The 11,918-nt window shown below is 40.2% G+C and overlaps 1 pseudogene; it reads right to left on the reverse strand.

Annotated features, from left to right (window-relative positions):
• Positions 1 to 1,069: 1,069 nt before the first annotated feature.
• On the reverse strand, positions 1,070 to 3,941 carry LOC119526424 (annotated as a pseudogene).
• Between the last annotated feature and the right edge of the window lie 7,977 nt (positions 3,942 to 11,918).

Consider the following 11,918-nt stretch of genomic DNA (forward strand, 5'->3'; position numbering starts at 1 on the left):
TGCAGTTGGGCTTCACCAAAACTCAGCCAGCGGCAGAGGTGACTAAAGACTCGATTTTAGATATAATTTTAAACCATGTGATAACAGCTAATATTTGAGTAGGATTTTACTGCTTGCAGATGGGCTTTTATGTACATTTTTAAGTGTAGTCCTTAAAATAACTACATGGTGATAATAAGAGTAGCTGATACTTTACCAAGTGCTTATTCTGTGTTAAGTTCTGATTATGAGCCTTACGTGGGTTAACTCATCTGACCCACACAATTTGTCTTCTAAACTCGGTATATGTTAGCATCTCCTTTACAGGTAACAAAACTGAGGTCACAGGGCTAATAGGTCACTGAGCTGGATTTGAACCCAGGGAACCAGATTCCAGAGTCTACACTCATAATCACAACACAACAACTCCACCCTTTCCTCACCCAGGGGGTAGTCACTGATCCCATTTTACACATGGGGAAACAGAGACCCACAGCCTATCTCACAGCAGGTCGGCTAGTGAGGGGGCAGAAAAAGGATTTATAACTCAGGCCTCTACTTCCGGGTCCTGCATGCCCTTACATATTACACCACCTCTTTTGCCATGCGAATTACCCAGGCAAAACTGCAATGATCATGTTTGACAAGGATGAGGCAAATGAGGCATGTACCTCATGCACAAAATTTAAGAGGTCACCAAAAACGTAAGGAACAGAATAATATTTGAATGAAATTTTTTAAACTTTAAAAATCAAAATTAATACTGAAAAATCCATGCTGTGCAAAATATCAAAATTTTACAATGACAATGGGCTTGGTTCCTTAGCAAATTCCTTTTCAAGCTCTTCCCCCAATTCTGGCAATTCTTGTTGAGTCTAACTCCTTCATACCCCAGGTATAAAATGCAAACACCCCTGGAACAAATAAGTTATTTCTCAAGACTTTAAAGTAATTTTTCAAGAGCTAGGCATGGAGGTTTTTTGTTTGTTTGTTTGTTTCAGAAGATGGTTTGTTTTATTTTGTCTTGTCTGGATAGCTTGATTTGCTCCTTTGGATGTTCCAGGTAAAGAAAGCACAGGATGTAGAGGGGTCATTCCCCACCATTTTCATCTTCACCATAAATAGAGAGAGCAGCATACCTGCTTGCAGAACTGAGCTTGGAGGCTGGATTTTCTTCTGTTCTCTAACTCAGCTGCAGATCTAGCATCTTGATCCTTTTGGCTATCTTTCCTATCAGACTGCTTCCAGTGATCCTTGCTCTCTCCATATCCTGGACCATGGTTAGTGTTCCCACTTTGGCCTTTTTGGGACACTCTCCCTATCTCCTTTTATTTTCTTCTCTCCTTGCTTGTCCTTCCTCAGATGGTTGAGATAAAGCTACCTATCCCACACCTGTAGGAGATCAGTGCTCTGTGAGCTCTGAGATGAAGCAGGAGGATTAGAACTGGAGTCTCCTTTGGCAAGGGGCTGGCATGACCTTTGAAGGCTGGTCAGGTTTGCGAGGTGTAGAAGTTGGAAAGGACAGTCTTTTTTCCTACTGTTTGATTTTCCAGAGACTTCTCGCTCACTCTCCTGCATCCTGTCTGACTGACTTCTCTCAGATGTGGTTGAGGTACCCGTCTGTGATGACTCACTTCCTGTCCTTGACTGTTCCTTTTCCTGAGTTTCTTCATGTTGCCAGCTTGGATATCTCTCCCAAGGCTGTTCTTCTAGTTTGGGCTCATCCAGCTGATGCTGCAATTTCTCTTGTTCCTTCTATAGTTGCTCTTCTGCTTCTCATTCTCTAGCAGCTGTGTCAACAGACTTTGTCCTTCCAGAGATGGAAGCTGCCCAACTGGTCTGGGAGGTGCTAGCAGAGGACTCATCTTCCTTGGGAGTCCTCTGAGGCTTTAGATTCAGTTTGCGTCTTTGGGGAGGACTTTTGTCATCACACCTATAATTGTCTCTAGAGTAATCATCTCTGGAGCTCCCCAACTGATGGTTCCGTCTGTCACGCTGGTCTTCATGGCAGTGCCCTCCTCCTCTATAGTCATCATCCCCATAGTACCCACCACCAAATGCTCTGCTGCTGCTGCCTGTCAGGAGCCATAGCCTCTATCAGTCTCTGCTTCCTCAGTCTTCATGGCCATCTGGGCATCTGTATCGATGGATATCCTGGTGTGGACCAACATGATACCCATCTTGATACCCATTATGATAGCCATCTTGATATTGGTCTGAATCGTAACAATCGTGATACTCATCTTCAAAGCCATCATCACCTTAAGAATTTTAAGTGTGAATTTGATCAACTTTGGCATATGTATACACTTGGGAAAACATTCCCACATCAAGATAACATTTCCATTATCCCCCAAAGTTTCCTTATGCCCTTAGATAATCCATCCCTCCTTCCACCTGTCTCCAGGCAACCAGTGATCTGCTTTCTGTTAGTAAGGATTTTTTTTTTTTTTACATTTTCTAGTATTTTTGTTTAGTTTCTTTCACTCAATGTAATTATTCTGAGATTTATCCATGTTGTTGCATGTACAATAGCTCATCTTTTTATTGTAAAGTAGTATTTCATTGTGTATCCATTCATCTGCTGATGAAGGTTGTTTCCAGTATCTTAATTTTTTAATGTACATAAGTAACAGATTTTTATGAACACAAACCTGCTTAAAAATAGTGTGTTCTTCCTGAACTCCTGATTACCCTTGTATGGCAGAGTTGATGTTACGTGTTCACCCAAATCTTGCTTCATATTCCTCATTCCTGGGATCTCAAAAAATATACTTCTCAGCCCATTTGCACATGACTAGTTTTAGCCAATACAGCCTGAGCAGAAGAAGCCATTTTCCAGCAGAGGCTACACAAAGCCTCTGTACAGTTCTCCCATCTGTCTTCCCCTTTGGCTGCAATTGAGGTAGTGAACCAACTGGATGGAAGTAGGTAGAGCCACTGAGTCACTGAATGGAGAGTCAGTTGACCTACAGTGGACTTCATGTCAGTGAGAAATAAGCTTTTTTTTTTTTTTTTTTTTTTTTAACGATTGAGGGGTGTTTGTTACTGCAGCACAAGCCTAGCCTCTCCTAACACACTTTTGCTTAGCAGACCCTTTCTCTATAGATACCATGGGGAAATGTTCCTAGCCAAATTTCTATAAAGGCTGTCTAAGAAAGAGACTGAAATTACATAGCTACAGACTACTTTTATCTTTGGTGCATGGAAAAGAAATGTAAATATTCAGAAGAGGCATATGGAGGTAGGGTAAAGAAGGGAAAGGAGAAAAAAAACCACTTTCTTAAGCAACTCACCAACATAATCTTATTTCGTCACAGCAATTCTCTGAGGAGTTACTTATAGTTTCATTTTTACAAAGGCAAAAACTGAGCTACACAGAAGTTCCCCTGGATACACTGCTGGTAGGTAACAGTTTAGGAATTAAAATCTAGATCTGGCTGACTCCCAATAGCACAACAGCCTTAGCTTTTCCTCAGCTAAGGAAATGAAAGACGTGAGAAAAAGAGCTCCTGCCCAGCACCCCCTCTACCCTGATCACTTACTAAGGCCAGTAAACGTGTGTAAGCAGACACGATCCAGAGCCCAGCTATGGATCTATCCACCTTTGGCCAAGCTGCTGCAGTGAGGTGGAGGGTGGTGTGAGGGAAAGGGTGCAACTTGGAGGCGGAGTTCCCTCAGAGGCCTCACTCTGCCCCTTGGGGATTCTGTGACCAAGGACAAAAGCACTTCACCTCTTCAGGCTAGGAGCTCTTCAAAGTAGGGGCGAGGTATAGAAAGCAGATGGAAACCCTTGAAGCGCTGTGTAAACGTGGGCTTGTCCCAGTCTCTTCTGCCTTGACACGGCCCCCTGGGTGACCTTCAAGGCACAAACACAACCCTGCAAGGCCTGTGGCGGGACCTGGGGACTTGAGAGGCCGTCTCCGCGCTCCTGTCAGGCGCCTCGGGGCGGGTGACGTCATTATCGAAGGAGCCCCTGTTCTCTGTTCCAGTCGGTTTTTCAGTGAACATTGTGCAAATTTCAGTTCTCCCACTGTTATTAGTAAGAAAACAATCGCAGCAAACCTCCAGATGCGCTGAGGTTGAAAACCATTTCATCCAGCTCTCATCCTCCGAAGGTGGTCTCCTTGTTCAACTTCCATCCAGCTCTCATCCTCCGAAGGTGGTCTCCTTGTTCAACTTCCGTTCCAAAGAATATAGGGCTGGTAATGAGGCCAGGTGTGAAGCCCTCCTGCTCCGGGAAGATTTGCCCATTTCTGTAGGCGAGGCGCCCCCAGGCAGGGTTGCGAGGGAGCGGTCTCTTTGTCAGCCAATAAAGAGCCACAGCTCTTCTGCTCTGTGAGGCTCCTCAGCCCAGGGCAGGGAGGCTCAGCTAAATATATTACAATTAGCAATTAAGCATCTTGCTTTTACATAAATCAAGACATAGCTATATTACGTATTAAATTTATGAAATTGCTGCCTTTGTAGGTTAAAAGCAGTTCAACCTAATATATTTTATCATTTGACAGCTTCCAGGAACTAAAATGTTCTCTCAGTAGCTTTAATATTTCTTTCCCCATTCTTCCATGGTTTTTCCTTCAAGAACACCCAGTATGAGCGAAAAGAAGATGAAATAAAATACATTCTTAAGTAAATTTTAATCTTCTTCAATAATAAATAAAATGTAACTTTTTGCCTGTTAGATATATGGAACTGTGCTAAATGCTGGGAATAGGAAAAGATATACAATCATAGGACTTGTTCTAGTCTCAGAAAGAAAAGACATAAAAAAGCAAAGCTGTTAAGTTGCTTATATGAAATAATCTGAAAAAATATGAGAAACTAAAATTAAATATTCCCAGAGTTTCTGTTTGGGTTGATGGAAACTTTTTGTAATGGATGACGATGATGGTAGCACAGCATTGTGAATGTAACTAACACTGCTGAATTATATCTTTGAATATGGTTAAAAGGTGAAATTTTAGGTTGCATATATGTTACCAGAATAAAAATTAAGGAGAAAAACATAGGGCTTTACAACACAAACAGTGAACCCTAATGTAAACCATGACCCATAGTTAATAGTACAACTATAATAATACTCTTGCATCTATTGTAACAAATGTAGTACACTAAGGCAAGGAGATAATAATAGGCTGGTATGGTATATGGGAACTCCATATTTTATGCTTGATTTTTCTATAAACCTACAGCTTTCTTTAATTAAAAAAATAAAATATAAAATTAAGCATTCCCTATCCGTCCTCCCCAAGCCAAGACAAACCCCTCTGAGCTATCTGAATAATAGAACTAAAGAAATTTAATTATGCAACAAAGATCCTGGTCTCTGGATTTTATTATTGGGTATTGTACACCATAGAAACAAAAATCATTGGCCAATTACAGATGTATTGAAGCATAAAATACTTTATTAAGGCTGTGATTATTTAAGTGTGTTTTCTGAGATGCCTGCACCTTGATGGGTTCATTTTCACTGGCTTTATTCCATCCTCCATGGCACTTCTAAGCTATTCAAGTAGTTAGCACATTATGTATTTAATAACAAATTATTGGATCTATTATATTCTTAAGTCCTTCCTATGACCATGTAATTAGATCCCTGGGTCCTTTAAAGGAGAGGAGCTTCATATAAATACAGATAACGCAATAAAAGTGCCTTAGCTTCCCTGCCAGTGCGTTTTACATTTATAGCACCCAGCGCTGATACCCAGTGGGCATTTAAGGAATGCAGGTACTGATGATGGGGAAGTTTTATGTTGGAGACATTATTAAATTCACCCAGCCTCTCTGTAAGTCAGCATAAAAGGATTTAAGTAGAAATTGATAATATTTTAAGAAACTCTGAGGTGAAGTAAATAACGGGATAATTTTATATGAGCAGTTATGAAAATCCTGGTCACAAACTCCTAGAGATAAGGAAAAGTGAGTTTAACCCTAGACTCAATTACTAAAGGGAAAAGAAGAGAAACTAGGTGAAACCATGAACTGATAATAGGCTACAGGAAGCGAAGCTCTTGGTTCCTGGTATAAATAAACGTTAATTAAACATATGCGACTGTTTGGCAGAGAAGCAGAGACGTAGCCTTGGTCTGAGTCCCCAGCTATGCGGTGAGCTCTTCCAATGTTCAGCAGCGTTGCCAGAGCAAGTCTCTAAACCAGCACCACTGGGGATCTTCCTATCCCTCTCCATTCTCTTTCTTCTTTCCTTTACTTTTTTTCCCCAAGCACTTATTTTTAAATATGTTTTTTAATATATAATTCAGTGCTATTAATTACACTCACAATGTTGTGCTACCCTCACCACCATCTATTTCCACAACTTTACAATCAACCAGATAGAAATTTTGTACAAATTAAGCATTAGCTCACCATTCCCACCCCCAGTAAACTATATTCTTGATTCTAGCTATGAGTTTGCTTATTTCATATTAGTGAGATCATACAATATTTGTCCTTTTGTGTCTGGCTTGTTCAATACAACATGATGTCTTTAAGGTTCATCCATGTTGTCACATGAATCAGAACTTATATGTATATACTACATTTTATTTATCCATTCTTCACATGATGGACACTTAAGTTGCTTTCATTTATTGGCAATTGTGGATAATGCTGCTATGAACAATGGTGTGTAAATATCTGTTTAAGTCTCTGCATTCAGTTCTTTTGGGGTATATACCTAGATGTGGGATTGCTGGGTCATATAGTAATTCTATACTTAGCTTTCTGAGATGCTGCCAGACTGTCTTCCACAGTGGCAACCCATTACATTCCCACCAGCAATAAATGAGTGTTCCCATTTCTCCACATCCTCTCCAACAATTGTAATTTCCTGTTTTTTCAATAGTAGCCATTCTAGTGAATGTGAAATGGTATCTCATGGTTTTGATTTCCAAGCACTTATTTTTATCTAAATAAAAAAAATCCCATAAATGTTCTAATTTGAATTCCCTTGGGCAAACCTCAAATTGATTCTCATTGTTTATTTTCAAAGTTCCTAGGTCGATGTAACACTTTGTTTAAAAATTTTAAAAAAATAAAACACTGAGTTAAAACACCAGCACTCACATACCCCCACCCAGAATGAACAAATATTGACACTTTGCCATTTTAAAAAATAATTAAAAGGAAGATGTTACAGATAAAATTAAAGCCCTTTTGCCCCCACTTAGTCTCACTCCTCCCTCCCAAAGGCATGCCTGATCAACAATTTAGTGTGTGTCCTTCTAGTTCTTGTTTTATACTCTCAGTACATGTATAATATTACAAACAGTGTCCAGTCTTGCCTTGTTACTATTTTCTATTCTACATAAATATACACTTCCTCCTGTAAGTCGCTCTTATCACTCAGCTTTGAGAACCGACTATGAGGGCACTTATAGACTGAGTTCATTCCTTTTAACTGCCCTATAATGTTTCACCATATGAACTTTCCTCAGTGTATCCGTTCTCATCTTGATGGCCCTTCAGGTTGTTTTCAAACAGTGCCGCTCCTCCATGGAGCACACATGGGTTCAACTTTCTCAGGTGTTCCCAAATTGCTCTGCAGAGTGATCTACAAATTTACACTCTCAATGCAGCGTATGAGAGCTCCTGTTTTCCCACATCCTCTAACTCGGTTTTGTCAGACATTGTGATTTCTGATAATCTGATGGGAGCTCTTTGTGGCTTTAACTTTTATTTCCCTGATGACCGGGGACGTTGAGCACATGCTTATTAACCATCCAGATATCCCCTTAGGTGCGTTGTTTGTCCCTGTCCTTTGCTATTTTTCTGTTGAGTAGTTTGTCTTTTTCTTACTAATTTGTAGTTCTTTGTATATTCTGAATATAATCCTTCATCTGATTTATTTGTTGCAAATATCTTCTCCTAGGCTGTTAATGGCCTTTAACACTTTTATGGCAACTGCTATAGTACAGATGTTTTTCATTTTGATGAACTCAGATGTACCCATCTTTAAATTTGTGTTCTGCTTTTCTGTGTCATGTCTAAGAAATCCTTGCCTGTCCCTAAGGTTATAAAACAGTTTCACAGTTTTGTTTTTTTTCCACATATAACTCTTCAGTCCCATCAGGAATTTATTTCCATATGGTGGAGGAGATGGGGATCTACTTTATTTTATTTTTTCCATTTGAATAGCCAGCTGTCCAAATAGCCCTGATTTGCAGAACCATTGCTTTCATACCCCAAGCCCCAAATGTACTTTGGATGGTTTCTGGGTTCTCTATTCAGTACCACTTTTTTTTTTAAAAAAAAAAAAAACACTTCTCCTACCTCTTCTACATAGTTTATCCACACAGCTATTGGAATATAGTAAGTCTATGAAGTGGTTATTTAATTTAATTAAAATTTACATGGCAGTGTTAAGTAATTTTTTGGCTTAAGGAAAGTGACTGAAGAAGGTGAGGACTGCACTTCTGTTTAACATTAGTAAATGTTAAATAAACAAAGAATTCAATTAGAGGGATTGGGGGTGTGGGAGAAAAGGATTCAAATTTGCTTAACACCTAAAATGTGCCAGGCATAGTTCTGGGCTTGAACTCATTAATTCATTTTTTCTTCTTAGTAGCAATTTGAAACAAGTTTCATTTTGTTCCCATTTTAAAGATGGGAAAACTGGAGACCCAGAGGACTTAAATAACTTGCTCAAAGTCACAAAATTAAACTATTACATTAAATAACAAAGTTAAAAGAGTCTGCTCCAAGTGGCTAACACAATTGACATTTAAGCATATCTATATCCAAAGAGCTTTAACTTTTTACGTTGCTAATGAAAGGATGTTTGGAGGACCGGGCCATCTCCTCTAGGAAACTGAGGCTCAGAGATGAAGAGTCACTTTCACCCCAGTTCACAACCATATGAGTTCAGGGCTCGGACTAGATCATGACCTTTAGTGGGGTTCACCTATGCTGAGCATTTGTTGATGTGCTCCAGGAAGTTTGCCTACATGATCTCATTACTTCTGCAGCCATTCTGCAAGATGGGAATTGTCATTCTACAATTTCAGTCCAGGAACATGAGCTTCAGAGAGTGTAAGCTTTCCCAAGTTCACACAGCAACTCATATGTACTACCAGGGCTGCAGCTGCCCATATGCCTTCTTATACATTAGATTAAAAAGACAGCCTCTACCCTTCTCTCCAGGGTAGACACAGCCTGGCTGACAGAGTGCAGGCTGGACTTCAGCCACCACAGGCCCCTCTGCTGGGTACCCCTTGTGTAGCAACAACCTGGCGATTGGTAGATGGCAGCCTTGAATAGTTACAGGGCTTGATCCTAGGTTGGCCTGATTCCAAAAAAAAAAAACTGGTTCTCTTTTTCCTACATCCCATTATTTTAGTCTAGTGCCTCACAGACTTTTCTGGTTCCAGCCCATTTAGTTGAGGTGAAAGACTCCAGTGGCCTACCCATTTCAGCCTCCCAATGGAAGAGCAACTAGGTAATAACAAGGAATTGTTACTTTATGCATAAGTGAATATATTTTATTTAGCTGTAGCTTCCTGCAGTTAATTCATGTTTGATCGACATGCATACTAGATCATAACATCTTCTTTAGAAAAAAAAAATGTCGAAAATTCTGTTGATCCAAACGTGCATCACTACACACTAAGACCAACGTGTGAACTGATGCACTGATGAGCTTGCAGCCTTGTCAGAAATTGTGGGGGATTCCAGCACATTCTGTGTGCTGTGTGTAAAGGGAGTTTGGCAGATATGCCAAAGGTTTTCATGGCCAGACCTCTTAGGAGAGGAGAAATCTGCATCCTCTGTACACTCGAGGACGGTACTAATTTTAAGTTTATAAATTACTAGTAGGTGGGCCTGAATGGTATATAAAAAATGAAAGTTAATGAAAAGAATTGCATTTTTGGATTAGCTCACAGCCACTAGAGTCTTCACTTTGAGAACCACTTCCTTAAACAAAAAGAAAAGTCAGACCATGTTGGCTTTCTCTGAATTCCCAATAGAAATTTCTAGTATGGAAATCTTCAGGAGCATTTATTATTGACTACATACCTGAGCTATTCCCCATTCTTTCCAGTTGTTGACAATTCTCTGAGCTAAAAAAGAAGTACATGTGAACAATCGAATGTACGATTTGTTTTGTATGACTGCGTGGTATGTGAATATATCTCAATAAAATGAAGATAAAAAAATTTAAAAAGTACAGACATAAGTCTGAAATGACTGCAGCCCCCTCACATATCTAGAAAGAGGTCATCAGGATGTAGAACTAGAAGGGGCTGTGAAGATTGGAATCAAATTATCCTAGAAAGGAATGAAAAAATAGTTGTAACTGTGCCAGAAATATGATAAGCTAGAAGTGGAGGCAAATGATTTGACTGAAGTTCTAGGGAAAAAAAAGGGGGGGGGGGGGTTCTATGTGTCCTAAATCCAAATATTGTTCTCAAAAGACCATGTTTAATAGCTAAATGGAACAAAGAACAAAATGATGTCCTTGAGGGAGAAATAGAAAATTTGAAAACAATAACTGCCTGCTCTACGTGTATGGCTTTTGCTGACTGAGTAGCTATTGGCTCAAACTCAATCAAATGAAGACATTTGCTACCACATTTTCTTTTTACCTTGCCTCATGTCACCCACTTTTGCTAATTCCTAGAGTTTGGTTCATCCTTCAGGAAATCCTTTAATGAAAAAGGCAGCAAGATGACAAACTTTGCTCTTCCTTTCTGGACAAAGAAACGACAATTTCATTTGACTATTGGAGAGGGAATCCTCTTACTTTTTCTTCAGTTCCCACCATGGCCAAGAGAAAAATGTGCAGCGCCTGGATTTGGTGATTCCGATATTCTGTGACACCAAATTCATTCCTCCAAAATTCCTTTTTCTCTTCACACTGAATGCCACAGCTTTCTTTCTTGGTAGTTGTGCCAGTTTGAATGTATTATGTCCCCCAAAATGCCATTATCTCTGATGCAATCTGTGTGGGCAGACGTATTAGTGTTGATTAGATTGTAATTCTTTGAGTGTTTCCAGGGAGATGCGCCCCACCCAACTGTAGGTGATAACTCTGAGTAGATAATTTCCATGGAGGTGTGGCCCCACCCATTCAGAATGATCCTTGATTAGTTTACTGGAGCCCTATAAAAGCTCAGACAGAAGGAGCGAGCTGGCTGCAGCCAAGAGGGATACTTTAAAGAACGCACAGGAGCTGAGAGAGGAGCTTCAGCTTACAGAGACATTTTAGAGATGGCCTTTGAAAGCAGTCTTTTGCTCCAGAGAAGCTAAGAGAGGACAGATGCCCCAAGGGCAACTAAGAGTCACATTTTTGAGGAGCCTAGAGAGGAACATCCTGGAAGAAAGCCATTTTGAAACCAGAACTCAGGAGCAGACACCACCCACGTGCCTTCCCAGCTAACAGAGGTTTTCCGGACGCCATTGGCCATCCTCCAGTGAAGGTACCTGATTGTTGATGCATTACCTTGGACACTTTATGGCCTTGAGACTGTAACTTTGTAACCAGATAAACCCCCTTTATAAAAGCCGATCCATTTCTGGTGTTTTGCGAAAAGGCAGCATTAGCAAACCGGAACAGTAGTACATGTCCCTTTTCTAATTCTCAGTTTGCTGCTGTTGGCTTTCCACGGATCACATTTGCCAACAGTCTGTGTCCTGCATGGGTCCTGAACAACACCTCAACCTGATGGGACTTGGCCTTTGTTTATTTTAGTCGCTCGTGTGTTAAGAATGAAGGCTGTGAAAGTCAGTTCCTTGGAAATTGTTAACACAGTCTCCTTCCACAGGCACAACTTTGTAGTCCTTTGCTATCCTCATCTGTAGCAGACCAACCCAGAGTTCCAAACTGGCTTTTATAAAAGAGCCTGGAATTGTTTCCTGGCAATGAGCACTAAAACTTGCCATCTCTACTCGCCAGAAAAGATGAGAAAATATTTCTTTCTTTAGCTTGCCCTTCT

Source organism: Choloepus didactylus, chromosome 1 (assembly GCF_015220235.1).
Source record: "Choloepus didactylus isolate mChoDid1 chromosome 1, mChoDid1.pri, whole genome shotgun sequence".
Taxonomy (NCBI): Eukaryota; Metazoa; Chordata; class Mammalia; order Pilosa; family Megalonychidae; genus Choloepus; species Choloepus didactylus.